Source organism: Podarcis pityusensis, assembly GCF_964106645.2.
Source record: "Podarcis pityusensis genome assembly, chromosome: 17".
Classification (NCBI taxonomy): Eukaryota; Metazoa; Chordata; class Lepidosauria; order Squamata; family Lacertidae; genus Podarcis; species Podarcis pityusensis.
In genome coordinates, this window is record NC_138042.1 from 28,417,405 (window position 1) to 28,440,079 (window position 22,675).

Genomic DNA, 22,675 nt, shown 5'->3' on the forward strand with positions numbered 1-22,675 from the left:
ACCCGAGGTACCACTGTATATTATAAAAACCTCTGTCTGCTGCAGTAAGCACATTCTTTTGCAAATTTTTGGGAAGGATGTAAAACTGGTTTTTTAAAAAACACCTGTCCATTGTGCAACTGACAAGAGCACAAGGAAGTCAAGGGGGGAGCAGTGAAACTGCATCAGCAAGAGGAGTACTAGAGGCATGTGGTGTGCATCTGAGCCCTGGTCTCCTCACACAGCTATGCAAGTGGTACCTCTGCTCAACATCCATAAAGATTATGCAAAGCCCTCACAGTGAATTGGCTGGCATTTCCCTTAATGTATTAACTTGCAGCATACCTGATTGCTTGTGTGGCACCATCATGATTCACAGCTACATTAGTCATAACCCTTGCTCCATTGGACCACATTTCCCCTTTCTCCCTAATGTGCCTTTATCTCCGGATTGTGGGTTTGTGGGCAGGATCCAAAGTGCTTACTTTTAGCACAGTTCCTGGCAGTTTTAGATGCTTTGAGAATAACTTAACAACTTCTCAACTGCAATGGCTACTACCATGGCTATGGAGACCAGAAAAAGATTAGCACAATAAAGGACACCAAAGCAGCAAAATCCCAAGGAAATGGCAGCGAACAGTGCAGAAAAAGGCAAAACCAAGAGGTTTTCATGGATTATTCTGCCACTGACCCTACCCCACAAAATGTCATCGTGTTGTGGGTGCCAATCCAAAAATTTTGGGTTGTACACCTGTGTGTGTCAAATTTATGGCGAGCCCCTCTGTAGATATAGTCCATTTGACATTCAGGGAAATGTTGGAAATTCTCTAGTGTGTCTGGCCATTTCAAGATGGTGTCCCCTTTGCTCCACCAATCAGAATAAGGGATGTAGATGACCCACTATCATCACCCAAGGGACTTCTAGATATCTGGTATATGCTCAACCTCAAAAGATGGCAGTAGGAAGCAAGTCACACTAGCTAAATTTAACAAGGCATCCCCGAAAGTCATTACCAGGGAAAGTTTACAGTAAAGCAGGGTTTGTCCCTAGGAAATAGCTTGTTATTGCCCACATGGACTGGAAGCAGCTTTCCAGGAATTCAGAGAGGATTTTTCTCCCAGCCCTACCTGAAGATGATGGACACTGAACAAAGTATCTTCTGCATGGAAAACGTAGTGTCTGCAGTTGAACCGCCACAACCCACCTCAGCCAAAGCCGCAAATGCACCATTTTCATCTGCGAAATATGAATGTCAAGTGAAGTAGAAATGAATTTTGACACACTTAAAAAACTGAGGAGGAAAAATGTAAAGATCAACGAGATTTACTTTAAAAATGATTCCACTCTGATGTATTATTGTTTGTGTGTTTGATGATTACTGTTTATAGCATAGCAACACATATATACAGTGCTTTTTTCTAAAAACAATGTTTAGGGGTACTCTCATTTTGGCTCAAAAAAATCACCATTTTATAGTTTAAATTGGGAAAAATAAATACGGTAAATGGACAAAAGTACAAAGATTTGCAAAATGTTTAGGGGTACACATTCCCCTGCATCCCCCCAGGAAAAAAGCACTGCATATATAGAGGGATAATGTTTAAGGCAGCATTCCCTGGCTGAGGTTGATGGGAATTATAGCCCAAAATATTTTACATTAAGCGACAAACAAAGCAGCCTTTGGTCAGTTGCAAAAATTGTAATATCTCAAAATACAAAAAATCCTGTCACCCCTTTGTTCAGTAAGTATATCTGGGAGAGAAACATGCTGCAATCCAGCAAAAGACAATCACACATATAGGAAGCCATCATCTCATCTGCATTGCACAGCAATTCAAGCTCAACGGAACTGACTTCTGTCCTTTTTTGGATGTGAGAAAACCGGAATCAGCAGCCGCATCTGAGGCCACTAGTTGTCCGTACATGTGAAAACTTGCACCCATGCTTACAGCTGGATCGGGTCCCTGGGAAGCTGCTGAAATGTTTGAATGCACATCAATCTGTTTATTCCTTATCTGGAAGCAGATCAAAGAGAAGAGGTATGAAGATACTATTTCCTCATTGATCGAAATGAATCACTGTATGAATGTTGGCATAAGAGAATCCAGCGCATCCCCCCCCCCAACTTTTTTATATTAGCTTTGTAATTATAGGTTGTTCGGGGCATTATTTTCTTCAGTCAATATCAAATTTAAAGTGAAAAAAAAGCAGTTAAGTGATTCAGAACATACCTTTGCTCTTTCTGCGCTTAAAACACATACACGGACACACACACCCATCCAGATTACAGCCGGATGGGATTGCCTAGCAACAGAAATATAAACAAGGATTCCCTCTGTGGGAGTTCTGCTGGCATGCATCATAGAGTTTAGGTAACTGTTTGCAGGTTGTGGTTGGCAGTTGCCATGGAGACTAATAGGCGAGTAAGGGAAATCCTTGCGAGTGACGTCGCCAACATCTGTTTACTGCTCTGTGCCTTGCACGCAAGCCTTGCGCACTCTCTCTGTGTGGGAAGGGAGGGGAAGGAAGCAGCACAGGTGAGTATTCAACAGGAGCATTGCAAAGGGGACATTCCACTCCCCATGACACAGTAGCTACTGTAGTATTTCTTCATTGCAGTTTCATTCTCCTAAACTCCCTGTTTTCACTCCTGCTAAGAAACAGGGTGACGCAAGCGTTTCTTTACAAACTGAGAGAGGGGCTTGTGCTTCTTCTGGGTATTCTAATGCAAAGCTTTTAAAATGGCAGTGTTTGGGCTTCTCTGAATTCGGATTTCCCCTGGAGTCACAGAATCATACAGGTTTTTATTTTAGTCATAGATTCCATCACGTGCTCTCAATGCCATCATCAGTACGCCTAAATGGAAAAGCTGAGATTTATCGCCATTCAGTCCCAGTGATCCACATGCGCACAAACGTATTTGAATCCCTAATCCACCCCATCTCAAAGGCTCAAGACAATATAGATAACTATAATTTAGGAACATTACGGTCTCAATGGACTGAACAAGCACCTTGTACCACTCCAACTAATTTCAGCAGGATTCATGCAGGAGAATTTATTACTGCATTGGAATAAACGCTGCTCAGCCTATGAGTTCCAGATGGGATTTTTAAGGCACATTTTGGGATTGATGGAATAGTTTCTTTGGAGACCATGTCAATTCTGCACGCCTTCTTTTATTAATTTATTCCACCTCATTTTACTTTAAATCTATGAATGAGAAAAATCTGCATTAAAATACACATTTAATTGTGTACCTTATCACAAGATATGCAATGAAGTAAATATTTTATCTTAATGTATCCATTCTGAACACATTTTATCCTAAAATATACACTTTAAACACATCTTTCTGTTTTGAGCCATGATGTGTATTGCAAAATTCAGAGAAGTGTGAAACCCAAAGGTTAATTATGTTCTACCCCATACATTAGTCTGGGAAGTGTGTGGATCTGGTCAGTTTTCATCACAATTCAGAGCAATCAAATTCCTTAAGAATCCCTACATATGACTGATTACTCAATTTCATTCCACGTGTCCAATTAAAATTATTTCATAGAATTGTAGAGCTGGAAGCTACCCTGAGGGTCATCTAGTCCAATGTGATTTATTTAATTGCTTTATATTAAAAAGGGATGAATGGGGTGTTAGGGGAGGGAGTGTACCTCTGGTGGGGGACAGGCTGTGCTCCTTCTGGGGTAGTTTGTCCACCTCTGGTCCCCACTCTTCACTCAGGACTCACCTGTGACTCCTAGAAACTGCCATCATGCAACAGTGGCCACAGTCCAGAACAGCTTCGAGGGGCCTGCTAAACCAGGTGAGGTTTGACAATGGGTCTTAAACCCTTGGTGAGCTGGGGACTTCCCTTGCATGCAAAGACAGGCTGCGTTAGATTGAGTGGATGAGACCAATAGCGGGTCCAGAAACCAGAGGTCTTTCTCCTGGGCATGGTCGGCCAATTGGTGTTAAAGAAGGATAGAACTCTTTTCACGTATGTAACAACAGCAGCAAGAATACTCATTGTGAAGTACTGGAAGACACAAGATTTATCTATCCGGAAAGAATGGCAGATGAAGTTGATGGACTATATGGAATTGGCGGAAACGACTGGCAGAAATCCGAGACCAGGGAGAAGAGACGGTGGAAGAAGACTGGAAAAAGTTTAAGACTATTGTCAGGGGTTCAGGGACAGAGGCACAGGGTAGGCAGGAGATGGAGAGCGATGGGGATGAATCCCAGGACAGCGAGGAAGAGGATGACAATGACTCTAGAGATTCCATGAGTCTTTCCAGCGGTCTAAGCCTAGCAGACGTAGGGCTGCGCGCCTCGGATCTGAAGCAAACAATGAACTGCAATAAACACTTTTGTATATAAGAAAAGAAAGGTGTTGGTCTTTTGTGAGCTGAGACTTGAGGCAGCCCTGACAACTATTTATAGAAATATTGTAAAAATAATGAATGTTAGAAAAATGTTGGAATGAAGTTATATGGCTTTAGTAGAAATGCTATAAGGAATTAAGTATAAATAGACTAATAGAGTATTAAAGGGAAAAATAAGATTAGAATATGTTAAGATAATTATAGGATAGAAAACAGAGGAAGATGGAAAGGAATTGCTGAAACAATTAATAGAAGTGGAATACAAAAAGGGAGGTGTGAGGAGGTCGTGGAAATAAGGGAATGAAAGTTAAGATATTGAAATTGTTTTGTGTTTTAAAGGGTTTGCGTCTTATTTTGTTAATCTTATGTTTTTTCTTTGCTTTTTCTTTTCCTTTTTTGTTTTTTCTGTTTTATTGTGTTTAAATGGTTGGAAAATCAATAAATATAATTTTTTTAAAAAAAACAAAGGCCAAGAAGGAGGTTTCTGTGTGTGCTGTAGAGGGTAGTGAGGAGGAGGAGGAGTTTGGATTTGATATCCCACTTTATCACTACCCGAAGGAGTCTCAAAGCGGTTAACATTCTCCTTTCCCTTCTTCCCCCACAACAAACACTCTGTGAGGTGAGTGGGGCTGAGAGACTTCAGAGAAGTGTGACTGGCCCAAGGTCACCCAGCAGCTACATGTGGAGGAGCGGGGAATCGAACCCAGTTCACCAGATTTCGAGTCCACCGCTCTTAACCACTACACTGGCTCTCCAAGGGGCAGATGGGGCTTGTCAACCTGGGAAGGTAGCTCATCACAGAGAAGGAAAATGCTGGTGCTAAACTTCTGCTGCCTTGTGGGCTATCTTTGGGAGAAGAAAAGGCCTAAGGGGTAAATAAGGAGTGGAGTCCCTAAGACAATTGGATAGCACCTTGCACGCATCCTTCTAGAAACTCCTGCAGCCAAGCTGGTGTCAAACATATTGCTCTGCTTTCTTTGGACCACATTAGTGAGGCTGGGGGGGGGCGGTTCTTGTTGTCTGGGCAGCCCAGGACCTCCATACACGCTGCCCAGACTTGTGCCCCAGGGAGGTCGATTTGGTGCTGCTAACACAGCTGTATGACTTCATTCCCAGAGGCACACTCCATTGTCTCTTGAGACAAATGGATGCCAACAAAAATAATTCTAAGAGACTTTTAGCCCAGGACAGGGCATGTGGTAGTCCCCTGCAATTTTATCCTCGCAACAATCCTTTGTGGCTGGATAAAAGATCACAACTAGTCTAAGGACAGGGACGCGGGTGGCGCTGTGGGTAAAGCCTCAGCGCCTAGGACTTGCCGATCGTATGGTCGGCGGTTCGAATCCCCGCGGCGGGGTGAGCTCCGGTCGTTCGGTCCCAGCTTCTGCCTACCTAGCAGTTCAAAAGCACCCCTAAGTGCAAGTAGATAAATAGGGACCGCTTTCTAGTGGGAAGGTAAACGCCGTTTCCGTGTGCGGCACTGGTGCTGGCTCGCCAGATGCAGCTTAGTCACACTGGCCACGTGACCCGGAAGTGTCTTCGGACAGCGCCGGCTCCCAGCCTCTTGAGCGAGATGAGCGCGCAACCCTAGAGTCGGACACGACTGGCCCTGACTGGCAAGGATACCTTTACCTTTTTAGTCTAAGGACACCCTGTGAGCTTCGTGGCTAAACAGGAATTTGAACTTGAGTCTTCTGCATTGTAGTCCAAAACCCTAACCTTTGCACCATACCAGTGAAGATGTGTTTTCTATTTTGAAATACTGCCATTTCAAAGCAGCCATTCCAGCCAATGCAGCCAACTTCATCCTTGGCCATTTCAACCAGGTTTATTTTATTCTGTGTGGTCTGACTGTTGTCAAAGGGAGTATGTTGGATGGTTATGTTGAAAATGGTCTATTGGGTAGAGTTATTTCCAGATGCCTGTTCAACCTCCATCACGGCACAAATTCTTGCTTTGAATGCTTTTTGCCTTTGTTCTCTACAGCAGAAGGTTTTTAATTAACATGCCACATTATGCACAAATAGATATGTAAATTGCTTTGCAATTTAAGTTATTTACATATTTGCTGATGCATAATTGCTGCTATCCCAACAGGTGTCTCATTACTTTTTCCCCTGAAGTGTTTTTCGCTGAGTTTATGAAAGTTGTTCTTTTGCTAGAGGCAATCTATAGGCAAATATTTTTTGTTCTTAGTGTGAATTTTAAAAACCAGCCATCATTCACTACAATTCACATGGAAAAAGTGATATATTTTGTTACCTGTAGAGTTTATCTGTGCTCCTCACTTCTTATCCGAGCTTCTTTGTCAACATGGGGAGAACCATCTAGATGTAACTGCTCATTTTAACCATCCATCCCCCTAATCTTTGTTTTAAACATGTTCTTGCTTCACTTCCTGCATATCTGAAGGACTAATTCATACAGTCCATGATACAAAGAGTAAAAATATCCAGAGGGTGCTGAACTTTCCCTCCCTGACACCTGAGTGAGAGAAATGAGACTGTATGACAAGATTATACTGAACAGTGAACTCAAGCTAGCAAAATAGGCTGCAGTCCAAACCCCGCTTTCCTGGGAGTAAACCCCATTGAGTTCAGTGGGACTTACTTTTGAGAAGATGGGTTTAGTTTAGATGCAAAAAGACAACAACTACTAGGGCTACCCTTCTGGAAATTAATATTGAAAAACAACATACAGAGGAAGGCAATTGGTGTGTAAATATCTGTTGATGGCTGAGTTATGTGTGTCTAGTGTGTTTTATGGTATATGTAAAAATGGAACATATTTCCACATCAAGTGGACAACAAAACAAAAGAGTTGTGCAAAATAAATCAATTGCAGCAGAGCAGAAAATACCAGGTGAATGTCAGAATGAATTGAAGAACTTTAGTGCATCCCTTGTCAATTGCAACAATGAAATTGTGGCAAGTGCTGTGAATGAAGAATGGCATGACTCTATTGATGACATGATAGGATTCAAAATACAGTATGCTAAAATAATGTACAGTGGTACCTCGGGTTACAGACGCTTCAGGTTACAGACTCTGCTAACCCAGAAATAGTACCTCGGATTAAGAACTTTGCTTCAGGATGAGAACAGAAAATGTGCAGTGGTGGCGCAGCAGCAGCAGCAGGTCCCATTAGCTAAAGTGGTGCTTCAGGTTAAGAACAGTTTCAGGTTAAGAATAGACCTCCAGGACGAATTAAGTTTTTAATCCGAGGTACCACTGTATGAATGTCTTTTGAACCATTCATATAGTACAGGCACAATATTTCTCTGGTCCTTTCCAACAGAATGCTTGAACTTATACAGAATTTTTCACGAAAACTTTGAAGAGTTTTAACGCTCTGTTTTGTTTTTATGCTTTAAGGAACAACTAGCCTGGGTACCTAGGAAAGAGTTCTAAATGAGTATTCTAAACATAAAATAGAAAAATCTGTCTCATATCTTCTAGAATCTAGAGGTTGTTCTAATTCCCTAGCTATGCAGCACTGTAAGCCAGACACTAAAATCTGCCTACCTTGAAGGAAAAGCATTTCACACAACATAGGGCTCTGTGCTTTTCAATTACAATGTCACATTTTGAAATTAAAATTGGCATCCTTCCTTGGTAAAAACTATGCATCTTCAGAGATACCAAGCCAGCTTATCTTTCCCTGATTACAGGAACTCTCGGTTTCAGATTGCAACCAAGCTATCTCCTTGATTAAATTCTGATTTTCCAATTTAAATGGATGACATCAATGCTAAATGACTCAATCAACTGTATAAGTATCAATGAAGGGGCATGAAAGCTACTCCTTTATCTGTATAACCAGAAATGTTTTAAGACCCGTATTTTAATTCTCCATCCAGCTACCATCACCAAAACCCCAATTTGTACAAGAAACAGCAAAAAAAAAAAAAAAAAGGTGTGCTGTTGCAATGGTTTTAAAAACAGAAATGGTTCCAAGTTATTAGATTAATCATGATCCATTAATCATTATGCAATGTTTCTCAATTTGCTTTCTGAGCTCATCAGTGTTTCAAATATAATTTGAATATTACCGACTTAGATGAAACTACCTGGTACCCGTCAGGAGCCAGCTCTTGATCAATCTGAGAGGTAAATGGAGTTCAGCAGTGGCAATGAGGGCACCATTGCATGCCCCTGCATGAAGATAAATGCCTCACTGAAGCTACTCTGTACCTAAGGACACGGGGGGGGGGGGCATTTTGGAATGGTCCCCTGCCCATGTGTCTGATTACAATAGACCTAGGCTATCCTCATTATGCACACCAAATCCTCAAATCCACATGGTTCAGAAACAAAACAAAAGGGGAAGGGAATTGCAGTGTCGGAATTGCTGTCACCGTCCCTCATCCACCCACTTCCTATTGTTGAAGGCAGGTCAGCCACGCAGTAGCTGACAAGATGTCTGGGTGTTACAGGCCTTGGAGGCAATTTCACTATGTCTGGAAGTTTTGGGCCATCATGAGATGCAAATGGGGAATTCACAAGGCAAGAGATCTCCCAGTCGTACAGGATTTGAAGAACGTGACTCAGCCCGAGGCCACATCACATGACTATTTTCAAGTCAAGCAACACAACCCTTTACCAGGGTTACCCAAGAAGTCTGCAGATGGTCGCTCTGCATACCCTCCACCCTCTTCTAACCTAGGCACACCATGCCTCTGCCCCCTCGCACAGGCCCAATATCACCACCTGCCATCCCGTGTGACCTCATTGCTCACCCCCCACCATCCATGGCCCCCTCAAAGGTTTTTTTTTTGGGGGGGGGAGGTTGCAGTGCAAAATCACATGAGATCACAGTGCCCCAAGTGGTCTCTGTTGTCTCATGAGAAAAAACTAGGATGTCTCTAGTTGGGACCATAGACCATCCTGAGGCAAGGCCTCATGTCTGTTAATTGTGCATCATTCCACAACTTGTTCTAAAGTAACCCATTGTAACTAATAATCTCTGTGGAATGCAAAAGCAGCAGAATATATATATATATATATATATATATATATATATATATATATGCCTAGAGTTTATTTGTTTATAATGGCTTCTAGGCTATAGCACCTCAACCAAGGGTGCATTAGGTGATCTCATCCACTCATATGCCGCTATAGTTAATTTGTTTGTTCTGCTAGATGTTTTCTTTATTAAAGAAGAAGAAAAAACAATCATGAGTGCCCTTGTTGCTTCCTGGTTAAATTGAGTTGAATCCCTGACTCAGCTAAGGTGGCCTCGTCCTCAGGGCTGGGCTAGGTGACTTCTCTTCTGTCTGAGTTGAGACTGTGGTTTTAGTATTGTTTTAAAATGGGTGGAGGTGCAGGTAAAAGTGCATGTTTATTTGTTTGTTTGCTTGCTTAGGAGCTAAAAAATGAAGAAAGGTTACATCCTACCTTTGGGGAGTTTAATTTTACCAAATGGTATGGCAATTTTGATTGCTCGCCTTAAAGCCTCCCATGTCTGGGCTTCACAAATTCATACAGAGAACAGTTCTGCTCAAACTTTAAAGTGATTTCCTACTTCCTCCTGTCTATGGATGAAGAGAGAAGATGACAGGGTCTTTCACAGTCAGCTCTGTACTGAGTACCGCCATCAGTTTATGGTTTGCCCCACAGCAAACCAGGCTCAATGTGGCTCACAATCACAAGAACCTGAGAAAAGAACTACAGTGGTACCTCGGGTTACATACGCTTCAGGTTACATACGCTTCAGGTTACAGACTCTGCTAACCCAGAAATAGTGCTTCAGGTTAAGAACTTTGCTTCAGGATGAGAACAGAAATCATGCTCCAGCGGCCTGGCAGCAGCAGGAGGCCCCATTAGCTAAAGTGGTGCTTCAGGTTAAGAACAGTTTCAGATTAAGAACGGACCTCCGGAATGAATTAAGTACTTAACCTGAGGTACCACTGTAAATGCAACATTTCAAGATTATTCATTATGATGTTGTTACAAGAAACACAAGCAAAACATAAATAGTTAGTAGAAACAACAATCCAGAAGACCAATGGAAATATCTCATATTAGTTAATTCAGAATAAAACACTCCACTAAGATCCAACAGTAAAAACACAAATGAAGTACGCATTGGCCAAAATTAAGTTCATATTAAGGCCTAACAATAAAAATACAAAAAGAAGTATATGTTGCCCAAAATGAAATGTTGCCACCAGGAGCAACCCCTAAGCAAGATGGCCACCTTGCCAGGCTGTGTGTCATGAGCCAGAAAATCAGGGAACCGGGTCCAATAAGCCATTTGGTCTCTCACAGGAACACTGTGCTCATTATAAAGACTCTCAGCGGCTGGACAAAATCATTTCATGAGCCAGGTGCTGCCCTCGAGTCACCACCACATCATTTCTCAATTACATAATCACTTTTTAATTATATAAAACTCTATAACTGGACCTGGCTCAAATATTCTATAAAATAATGACACTGCTGCCCTTTTAAAAAAACCCAACCAAAACATGTTATCCAGCAAGCTTAAGAGCCAGTTGGTGCTCTCAAAAGTCCTGGAAAATTATATTTCAGGTGGAACATGTGCCCATGAACATATTTGCTATCATTATGCTGCATAATGTCAGTTATGGATGTATATTCATATTGAAAGACACGTATACCTCTCTTGTGCCTACAATTCTTTTACCCCATTGATGGAGGTCAAAAAGGTTGTTGGAATTTTTTTTTGGGGGGGAGGGGTGTATACCACCATAAGCATACGCCCTCAAAAAGTTGTATTCAGACTGAAAGGTTTTCTATGTCCCAGTAAACCAAAAGGATGCTGGATGGCAAATATGAAAACAAGCCTAATGACTTGCTTAAAAATTATGTGTGAAGGAGCTCTGTGAAGGCAATTAAGCTCCACTGAAATGAACCAACTTCTGAGCTTTCAGATTCCCACTGATTTTATTCATGGTTGATCTTCAGGGCTGGAGGACCTAGCCTAGCGAGTGACTGTGAAATCTGAGCACTCAGTTATGATAGGATATGTGACTTCTGCTTCTACAGGTGTTTTTACTGAGATGACACTTCTGACAGATACACAGGTGATTAATAGCTCAGACAGGTGCACGATTAGTTAAATACACAGGGCAGGTGTCTAATTGAAGACAGTAAGGGAAAAAAATAAAAGGTAATGTGTACATTCAAGGAGAATTAGCTTGTCAAGGGAAATGAGCTATTAAATATGGTAGTGCTCATGAAACTGGGTTGTAAATTGCGTTCATAATTGGCCACGTTATGCAACCGAGTTTCATCAAAGGGATGAAACCCAAATGTGCTTGTGTGTCAATTCACTCTTTCCCCCTAGTCATCAACTTGTTGACTGCATTTTAATTATCTCTGAAGTACAGAAGGGAAAAGGCTGGTTTTCTAAGCTGCCCGCAACCATCCAGCCCACACCTGTTGTAAAACGCACCTGCACCATGCAAAAAGTCGTGCCGGGTCAGGATTTTCAAAAGCTTGGTGCTTGAATGCTTCAGGAAGAGGCAGGAGGGGAGGGATCAAGAGGTGGAGACAGAGCAGGAGAAGAAATTGAAGCGGACTACATTTCATGCAGGACTGTGAACCTGCCTCAAGTACGTAACAGAAGGAACTTGAAAGAGAGATATCGGGAGATCTAAACCTGGGTGGGCAGTTGGACTGATGCAGCATCCTACATTCACAGCAAGGATTCCAGGGCTTCAGCCAAGGACTGAGGCTAGCCTTTTTGCCTACCATGGGGTGCCCAAGTCCCCAGAGTAGGGTTGCCACCCACCCCTTAAAAAATGTGATTGTCTTTTTTCTTTTTTTCTTTTTGGAGAAAAGTGTCCCCTGTCCTGTTTGGACTTCAAACAGCATGCCTTTTCTCATGTATTTAAGCTCATCCTCCTCCTCCAAACCGTGCAGGTAGAAGGTGGAGCCATGTGGAGGAGAGCGGAGGGTGACAGCAAGCGTTATTGTGGGGTGCAGGCAGAGGGTGAGGTGGGGTTGAGAGGAGGACTTAGAGAGAGAGAGTGTGTGCTTTTGCATGGGCAGAGGGTCATAGCTGTCAACCTTCCCTTTCTTTGCGGGAAATTCCCTTATTCCAGTGCCGTTTCCCGCTGCTTCCCACTGCTATCCCAGAAGGTTAGATATCCCATAGACTGTCCCCGGGATAGGTGAGGCTGCTGATCCCTTATTTTCAAATCTGAAAGTTGACAGCTATGCAGAGGGTGGGTTGCAGAGAGTGATATAGGGGGTTTGCATGGTCCTGCTACAGTAGCATCTTATGTTTTCAATAGGTGGGGTTGGTGATGAGTGAGTGAGAGGGTTTGCAGAGGCCTGGTCCACTGTGGGAGAGAGTTTTTGCACGGGAAGAGGTGGGTAGGTCAGATATGTCCCAGCTTCTTTTCATCCAATGGAGGGGGGGCGGGGGCAGATATAATTGTTGCTTGGGCAGCGGTGGAGGGGGAGGGACAGAAAGTGAGAGGGAGTTTGCAGCAGCACAGTGTGTTGGTTGTTTTTTTCATTGAATAAACCACTGTAGCCCCTGTGTGCCATTGTAATAGATTGGTTTGAAGTCATTTCTGCACCCTGTACAGTAATTTACTCACGCAATTCCCTCCTGACCTGTCCTTTATTTTGCCTGACCAAAGGTGGCAATCCTACCTCAGAGTCCTCCTCCTTTCTGTCTTCAGAGACAGACAGGAATCCGGACATTGCAGCGTCTGCCTATGTGATTGAAGAGCCAGCATGAAATCCTTGGATTAAACAGGTCTTGATAGAAATATTGGTCAACAGCGGCATTCTCTTTCTGCTCCATCTCCTGACTCAAAGATCCTGAGCAGAAGATTACAGCCTTCAGTCTAAATTTGGGTTCAGATGCCAAAAATCACTGGGCTGGAGCTCATACCTTAAAGAATTGGGAGGATGGCCTCAAGTGTCCTCTGAACCTCTAATGGAAGGCTTGTCAAATTGAGAAACCCATCTACCAGATGGGTCAAATAATGTCCTTTAAGTATTAAACTTTTCTGTGCACCGTCATTTAAAAAACTAATGATGTTTGTATCTGAGATTGCCTTTCTACAATGTGAACATTTGCTTTGGCTGATAAATGCTGCAAATAGGCAGCATGTCTGGATGCACACAGAGAGCAGAGTTTGGATGGCCATCTGTCATGCATGATTTAGTTGAGATTGCTGCATCACAGGTGGTTGGACTAGATGACCCTCAGGGACCCTTCCAACTCTACAGTTCTACAATTCTATGAGAGAGCAGCAGTGAAGGGATGTCCAAGTTGGATGCAGTTATGGCAGCAATGTATATGATGCACAATAATGACACCAGTTTGCATTTTTAAAAAGGGGAGCATGACACACAATTCTGAACAATAAATTGAATTCTATGTATTTTTATGTGCATTGTGCAACTTCCTTTTATCCATTCTTTTTTGTCAGTGTTTCCTGAATATACAATGCCAGCATCCTAGAAAATAGAAATATCTGCAGAGAAATAGCACTCAAAATATAATAGCCCAATCCCATACTTCTCTATTCTGCACCATTCTTGGTAACTTGCAGAGCTGATCTATAGTAACTGCATATGGCCAATCCTGATGTTCTGACTTCAGATCTGGAGAAAGTTCACCTGAATCATTTCCTGTAAGTTTGCTGGAAAAGTCAACAGGATTAAGATCTTAGCTCACCTTTGTCCTTCCTCCAATACAACCTCAACCTCAGCCAACCAGTTTGATAAGTCCTTATCATTCTGTTATTCATAAACCACATAACCAGAGGATATCCATCACTGAAATACTGCCATTTAGATAGAAATTCAAGCTGCCTCCAAGTTTCTAGATCAGAGTGGCTAACCTGTGGTACTCCAGATGTTGCTGGCTGGACCCCCATCAGTTCCAATCAGCATGGCTAATGGTCCAGAGTGATGGGAGCTGTACCATTTCAATATTTACCATTCTAAATATTGAAATACCCCCTTTGATTATAAAAAAGTGTTAGATCACCACACCAGCACATAAATGGGACATTTCTGACAAGCATATGCTGACAAGCATATACCTCTAAGGAACTTGGATCCTTCGTAAAAGTTGGAGACCCATTTCCATTACTTTGCTTTGAGACCATTCCCACCCCCACACTTCCTCAGAAGATGTAAGGCACAGTAAATGGATTGATTCATAGGCCCCAACTTTCTTAATGTTGATGTCTGATCTGCAGTCTTCTTAATGAGTTCACGCCAAGGTCTTCTACATTAGGGCATCTACCAGAATGAGAGGTTTAAGATGACATCCCTTGATGCTCACTTTGTGTGGGAGGTCTTCCTCCAAACATCAGATCAGGGCTATCACAGGCTTTCACACCTGATTGCACACACAACTGAACAGTGTGTCATGGAGGCCTTGCCCGCACCACCAGCCTCCCCAGTGTTAAGCCTCATGGATCTATAAATCACTTAGAGTCTATTGCAAACTGCTTTGTATCTTTTAAAAACCACTTAGAGGCTAATGCAGTTAAATTGTATATAAATTGGTTAAATAAATAAATAAATAAATAAATAATATAAGTCTGTCAGGATTACTTGCACTAGGCCCTCTTGTGACAGTGATCCCAGACAATCCACATGTCCCTATTTCCCAGGGATAGTCCCAGATTTACAGAAGCCGCCCTGGTTTCTGATTTGATCCTGGAATGTCCTGCTTTACTTTAGGACATTCCTATTTTCATCAGAGCAATGTTGGACGGTATAGTAGGCGATCCCTATTTTAATCAGAGAAATGTTGGAGGATAGGGAATAGGACATCCCTATCTTCATCAGAGAAATGTTAGAGGGATGTCCCTCTTTTCATTGAAGAAATGTAGGGAGTCTGAAATAGGATGACCCTATTTTTATTTAACACATGTTGGTGAGTATGTGATCCACAAGAGGTTTGGTTGAGACAATTCTCCCTTTACCATTTCAGCCCCTTAAGGTGCTCACCCATTGTGTAATACCATTGTCCCTCTTTCCCGCAAACATACAGAAAACCTGCGGGTTGTGACTTAGGGTAAAATGAATTATTATGAACCCATAGACCGGGTGTGGGGGGGTGAGCAGGGTGCTGCTCACAGGAAGTGCTGCTGGGGGTAGACATAATGGCTGCCTTCAACAGGAAAAACCATGTCTGCCTTTGATTGTCCAATGTTGCATGAGCCATTGAGCTAGACAACCCTCTTTCTTGTACTATATCCATCTAAGAGACAGGTTGGGAAACTCAGACTCAGGGGCCAAATGTAGCCCTCCAGGCTTCTCTGCCTGCTTTGGGACTCTTCTTCAGGCCTGCCCAGCCACAGACACCCTCTCCCTAGGCCACACCCCTCACCTGCTTTCCTTCTCACCTTACTTGAGTGGTTTTTGCCTGGCTGGAATGCACCTATTAATAATAATAAAAATAAATAAATAAATAAATAAATAAATAAATAAATAAATAAATAAAATTATTTATACCCCACCCATCTGGCTGGGTTTCTCCAGCCACTCTGGGCGGCTTCCAACGGAATATTAAAATACAATAACCTATTAAACATTAAATCTTCCCTAAACAGGGCTGCCTTCAGATGTCTTCTAAAAATCTGGTAGTTGTTTTTCTCCTTGACATCTGGTGGGAGGGCATTGCACAGGGCAGGTGCCACTACCGAGAAGGCCCTATGCCTGGTTCCCTGTAACTTGGCTTCTCACAGCGAGGGAACCGCCAGAAGGTCCTCGGCACTGGACCTCAGTTTCCGGGCAGAACGATGGGGGTGAAGACGCTCCTTCAGGTATACTGGACCAAGGCCGTTTAGGGCTCTAAAGGTCAGCACCAATACTTTGAATTGTGCTCAGAAATGTACTGGGAGCCAGTGTAGGTCTTTCAAGACCGGTGTTATATGGTTCGGCGGCCGCTCCCAGTTACCAGTCTAGCTGCCGCATTCTGGATTAGTTGTAGTTTCCAGGTCACCTTCAAACTGATAACAGTCGGCCAATCGGTGTTAAAAAAGGATAGAACTTTCTTTATGTATGCAACAACAGCAGCAAGAATACTCATCGCAAAGTATTGGAAGACACAAGAGCTACCCACACTGGAGGAATGGCAGATGAAATTGATGGACTATATGGAATTGGCGGAAATGACTGGCAGAATCCGTGACCAGGGAGAAGAGTCGGTGGAAGAAGATTGGAAGAAATTCAAAGATTATTTACTGAAATATTGCAAAATTAAAGAATGTTAGAGTGATGATGGATTGAAATTAAGCGGCTTCTAGCTGTACAGATTATAAAGTTTTATATGATCAAGATTAAGGATTAGGATTAAAAAGGTTAAAAGAATGGAAAATTGGTTTTTAATAGGTAAAAATTTAATGTTATAATATATTAAGATTAAGGATTGAGGTTAAAAAGGAGGGAAAGGAATTGCTGGACAAACAAATTGAATTGGAATACAAAAGAGGGAGGTATGAGGAAGTCCGGGAAACAAGTAAATGTAAAAGAAGTTATGAAAAGACAGAATTGTTTTTAACTGTTTTTTTTCTTCTTTTTATCTTTTTGTATTTTTTATTTTTTATTGTGTATCTTTCTTTTTTTTAAATCAAATTTCTCTTGTTTGTTAATGTGATTTTATCTTTTCTGAAACTTTAATAAATATTAATTAAAAAAAACAAAAACAAACTGATAACAGTTCTTGCTTGCCTGAATGAGGATAGGCAGAGAAACTAGCCAGCTGTACAAAGGTAAAAATTGCATTCATTGCTCCAGTTGATTTTTGCTTCTGGCTTCACTCACCTCTAGCATGTGGACCCTGCAAGGTCACCTTGGAAGGCAATGTGGCCCTCAGGCTGACACCTTTCTCTGGGGGAAGATGTCAAAAGTGCCTTGGACTGTTCAATCACTTTAAATAAGTAAACCACAGAAATTTCATAAGCAAAATTAGCAATGCTACAGGGCTGATTTCAGAGATTTAGATGCTTCACACACTGAGTGTAAACTTTTGAGTTCAAAGACACCTGCAGGGCAAAGGCTTCAAAGGAGGTGTCTCCATTAAAGGCCTATTCACCTTGACAAATGTTTATCTGTTCCCATGGGACAGTGTGATGCGTATGGCAACAACAGAGGTTCAGTCAGGCCATAAACTTTGACTTCTTCTAGTGCTGGAGTGTTGTGCTTTCAATATTGTTTTTATATAGTAAAATGGTTCCCTTTGATTGTATGATTTTAAACATCTGGGTGCTAAAAACCCCTTTGCAAGTCATGCAAGCCAAGCAATTTATAAAAGTTCCAGGCCCTGAAGATGGAGGGATTCAGGCTGTAGGTGGTCTTTTCCCACTGAGCTCAATAGGGGAATAAAGAGAGACTGGGTGCATTAATATCCCTGAAAATCGTCTGTGATTTTGGTTCCCACAATCTGTTGTCTCAGCACACATGTTTGGCACCGTTTAAAAGAAAACCTATTTCCATTTGTGTATCGGGACATTTGAAAAATCTGGATTATGATAGCATTCTTTAAAAATTGAGAAATTTTGAGAGAGATGCATCAGTGACCAAATGGCTTACACTATGCAGAAGAGACGCAATGAGCAAGTCCCGTGTGTCTGTATACTGGAGAGTGGGTGGCAGAAGAGAAACAGATGCAACAAGTTTGCTTCCTTCACTTTCTTTGCCTGATCAAACCGTGAAACTCACATGGATAGTGCCAAGTCTTGCTATGGTCAGGCCTGGTGTGCCTCAAAGTAAATCACCAGACGTCCACTTCAATTCACCGAGGTGAAATAATTTTAGGCTGCAGCATCACTAGCAATTAAGAACGGAACCCAACTGAGTAAGATGCTCCAGGCATTTTAGATCGCACTGGAAACATTGAGAATGATATGTGCAAACAAATTCACGCTGCTGCTTTTTGTGTCATCAGGTGGGAAATGTAAAGCAGGGGTGACGAGTTGTGGTCCTTCTTCTGTTGTTGGGACTCCAGCTCCCATAACCCCCAGTTTGGTCATGCTAGCTGGGGCTGATGGTGTTGGAGCCAAACAACAGATGGAGGACCACAGGTTTCCAATCCTTGCTCATCTTTCCCATTAAGACCTCATGTGGCTCTCCAAGGAGAAAGCTAATCAATCTCTCCTTTACGCATTATACCTGGAGGTGCATCTCCACTCCCCTCGTTCAGTCCGGACACTGAGGACCAGCTCTGAGGGCCTTCTGGCAGTTCCCTCACTGAGGTTACATGGAACCAGGCAGAGGATCTTCCTGGTAGAGTTGGGATTTAGAGTTTGGATTTGATATCCCTCTTTATCACTACCCTAATGAGTCTCAAAGCTGCTAACATTCTCCTTTCCCTTCCTCCCCCACAACAAACACTCTGTGAGGTGAGTGGGGCTGAGAGACTTCAAAGAAGTGTGACTAGCCCAAGGTCACCCAGCAGCTGCATGTGGAGGAGCGGAGATGCGAACCCGGTTCACCAGATTACGAGTCTACCGCTCTTAACCACTACATCACACTGGCTCTCACACTGGTAGTGGTGCCCGCCCTGTGAAATGCCCTCCCATCATATGTCAAGGAAACAAACAACTATCTGACTTTTAGAAGACATCTGAAGGCAGCCCTGTTTAGGGAAATTTTTAATGTTTGAGGTTTTATCGTGTTTTTAATATTCTGTTTGGAGCCACCTAGAGTTGCTGGGGAAACCTAGCCAGATGGGCATGGTATAAATTATTATTATTATTATTATTATTATTATTATTATTATTATTATTAACTGAACAAATAAAGAAAACCTAGGGCAGCCTAGAACACACCTGATTCTCTCATGTAGAGAAGAGTCATGGTTCTGGGGGAACAGTCTGCCATGGAAGTTTGTTCACCAACTCTGATAATCTCAAATCCTGATACATTTTCTAGAAAATTTGTTCAGCTTTCCTTGAAATATCTTTGTGTTTCCCAACCAAGAATTCACCCCCAAAATTCCCCTTAGGTGAAAATGATGACTTAGGTTGACAAACCATCAACCACCCCTCCTCTCCCCTGTGGAAAAATTTCAGTAGTTTTATTCATAATCTGTTTTTGTGTCACTAAAAATCCTTTGGTGATTCATCAAAGCAGAAACATCCATATTTGCTTCAGGGGAAATTCTGGGGCAAAACTGAGTGGAAATCGCTTTGAGATGTTATTATCGGAAGCGATTCATAAATCGAATAAACAGAGATTCTTAGAAGACTGGAGTAAATATATGAACTATTTGAAAAGCAATTGTAATGAACAGATTATGCTAGTAGGACTGCAAGAAGTTCTGTAATGAGGACTATTTGAAATATTGCAAGAAAGACTATGAGGAGAATTATTAGTTAATGATAATTAAGTGTAATAGAGAAATTAAGAAATGCAGAATAAGTGATAAAGAATGGGAAATCATCAGAGGTGTTGACGGAAGTCTAAAATATTGTACAGTGGTACCTCAGGTTACATACACTTCAGGTTACATACGCTTCACGTTACAGACTCTCCTAACCCAGAAATATTACCTCGGGTTAAGAACTTTGCTTCAGGATAAGAACAGAAATTGTGCTCTGGCGGCGCAGCGGCAGTGGGAGGCCACATTAGCTAAAGTGGTGCTTCAGGTTAAGAACAGTTTCAGGTTAAGTACAGACCTCCAGAACGGATTAAGTACTTAACCCGAGGTACCACTGTATAAGATAAGAAGTTATGTTATATTATTGTTGGAAAGTACATGTTAAAAAAACTAATAAAAATGTATATAAAAAACTAAAAAAACACACCCTAGATTCCTCTTTCACCACTATCTGACCTTACCCAGGAATGAAAGCAGGGCTCTTTCCTGTTTTATGCTGACATGACCAAATATGCAAGGATTAATCTGAAATGGTTGTCCCTGCTTTGTGAGGCAATGTGTTGCATAGTAGAACCTGCTTTAGAAATAACACACCGTTTATGAAAAAGGCTGATTCTCTGTTTCTGTAGCCTTTTCTAGAATATATATCAGTGACTCAGGTGTGATGAAGGGCACAGTCTTGCCTAAAAGGGCAAGTTATCAAGCAGGGAAACATATACTGATCCTTTGCATACCAGAATAATTAACAGTCTTAAGGAACACATAGCTGATGATGCATATCATGTGACCAACGCCTATGTCTTGGAAAATGCATGTAATGAAAGTATCCCATTACTGAACCAGAAGCCCAATAAATACAGCGATAAAGAGAGATCATTTTCATAACAAAGCTTCCAATTTTTTTAACACAATGTGTTAAAAAAATTGTTTAAATACCATATATCGTAATATGTTTTGGGAATATATGTTTCGGCAAACACAAATATATATATACGTGCACCAGGTTACAGTTGATAACTTATTCTTTTTATTATACAGCACACATCGACAATGAAGCAAAACTAAAAAAAGGCTGACTCAACAAAGTGCTGTTGCACATTCCCTTAGACGCACCAACGCAAGTCACACATTGTTCTCAGTCACTCTTCAAAGTGTAATCCTCTTTGATTGGTAAATCATTCTATAAAATCAATTACTCATCAAAGCTCAGCAAATTATTCATAATGACCCAGCACTTCCTTCTGTATCAGGGATTCCCTTCATGCCAGCCACTGTTGCAGACTGCCAGAAGGATTTACTACTTCAAAACCAGCAGTACTCCAGCTAGAGATTTCCCAGGTTTTAGAGCACTGTGGATCTTGCATTAGGATTGCTATTAATTTCCAAAAGGCTTTGGGATTATTTTGGTTAAAAAGTAGGATATAATTATAATACACAAATGAAGAGAAACTACCTGTGTTCTCTGTGTTGCTGCCCTGTGTGGTGAATTACTGACATGCAAGTGGCAGTTCTCTTCATGAAGACACTTCTGGATTGAATCTGGCCCCTAAGCTTCACCAGTGGATTTTTCTAGGTAGGAAATAATATTAAGGGCTTCCTTTGCCAATGGAGGAGGGACCCGGGTGGCGCTGTGGGTAAAAGCCTCAGCGCCTAGGACTTGCCGATCGAAAGGTCGGCGGTTCGAATCCCCGCGGCGGGGTGCGCTCCCGTCGCTCGGTCCCAGCGCCTGCCAACCTAGCAGTTCGAAAGCACCCCCGGGTGCAAATAGATAAATAGGGACCACTTACTAGCGGGAAGGTAAACGGCGTTCCGTGTGCTGCGCTGGCTCGCCAGATGCAGCTTGTCACGCTGGCCACGTGACCCGGAAGTGTCTGCGGACAGCGCTGGCTCCCGGCCTCTAGAGTGAGATGAGAGCACAACCCTAGAGTCTGTCAAGACTGGCCTGTACGGGCAGGGGTACCTTTACCTTTTACTTGCCAATGGAACCTTGCTTGAGCAACAATATATTTCTGAGCTCTGACATTTTTCTTGATTCTTGGTTGGTCTAACTCCTGTGGGTTTTTTTTGGTCCTGCTTCCTGCTTCACTCCTTGGTTGGTTCTGGCTACTGGCCTGTCTCTTGGCTCCCAGTTCCTGCCACAATGCTTGCCACAGTCCAGCCCCACCACAAAACACTTGTGTGTTATTCCCTGCACTCTGCCTGTACATTACACTAATTATATAACATGCCCATAAACAATGGAGACCCATTGGATCTGGGTTTCCCAGACTTGGGTCTCCAGCTACAATTTTCATCATCCCTGACCACTGGTCCTGCTAGCTAGGGATGGTGGGAGTTGTAGTCCAAAAGATGATGAGAAATGAAGTCGAAAAACAGCTGGAGACCCAAGTTTGGGAAACTGCATTAGATGGTTGAAAACTCTTTCATGAAATTAAAAGTATGACAGTTAAAATCCAGTAAGAAAGAGAGTTGCATTTCCTAAACACTTTCACCCTTCCCGCAAATAACTCCAGCCTTTTCTTTTTGCAATTCTTCGTATTCCCGTTCGATGGAATGCAAAAATGTTGGCAAAGGGTGAGTGGAAGAGGCAACACATGATTCCTTCTGACATTATGATGTGCATGCAAAGATGCATCCCACTGAAAGTAACACCAAGGAACAATATTCACTTCTAGCTGCACTTTCAGATGCACATGGCCCAACACCCAGAAAACACTGCTGAGTTTCCTCAACAAGGGAGATGTTGAGTTCTCTCTGCTTTCCCAAGCAGCAAAAGGTTGGGTGAACAATGACAGAGAAGAGGTATAGAAATATACACTAAAGAAACAGAACGTAGGTGGCTGGCAAAGCATTTCCATGCCTCCTCTCCCTCACAGCCCTGCAGAAACTTTTTTTGCCGAAAAAATAAAATCAAACGTCATGGAAATTTAGCCTAGCCCTAGAAACAAAATCTCTCAAATGGCTATGAGGCTCACTTCAA

At 42.2% G+C, this 22,675-nt stretch overlaps 1 long non-coding RNA gene across 1 annotated transcript; it reads left to right on the forward strand.

Annotated features, from left to right (window-relative positions):
- The first annotated feature begins 2,416 nt into the window (after positions 1-2,416).
- LOC308466357 lies at positions 2,417-13,145 on the forward strand. The gene is made up of 3 exons (XR_013980794.1): positions 2,417-2,517; positions 3,719-3,800; positions 13,025-13,145. It is a non-coding gene; the product is annotated as an uncharacterized lncRNA (long non-coding RNA).
- Positions 13,146-22,675: the final 9,530 nt, after the last annotated feature.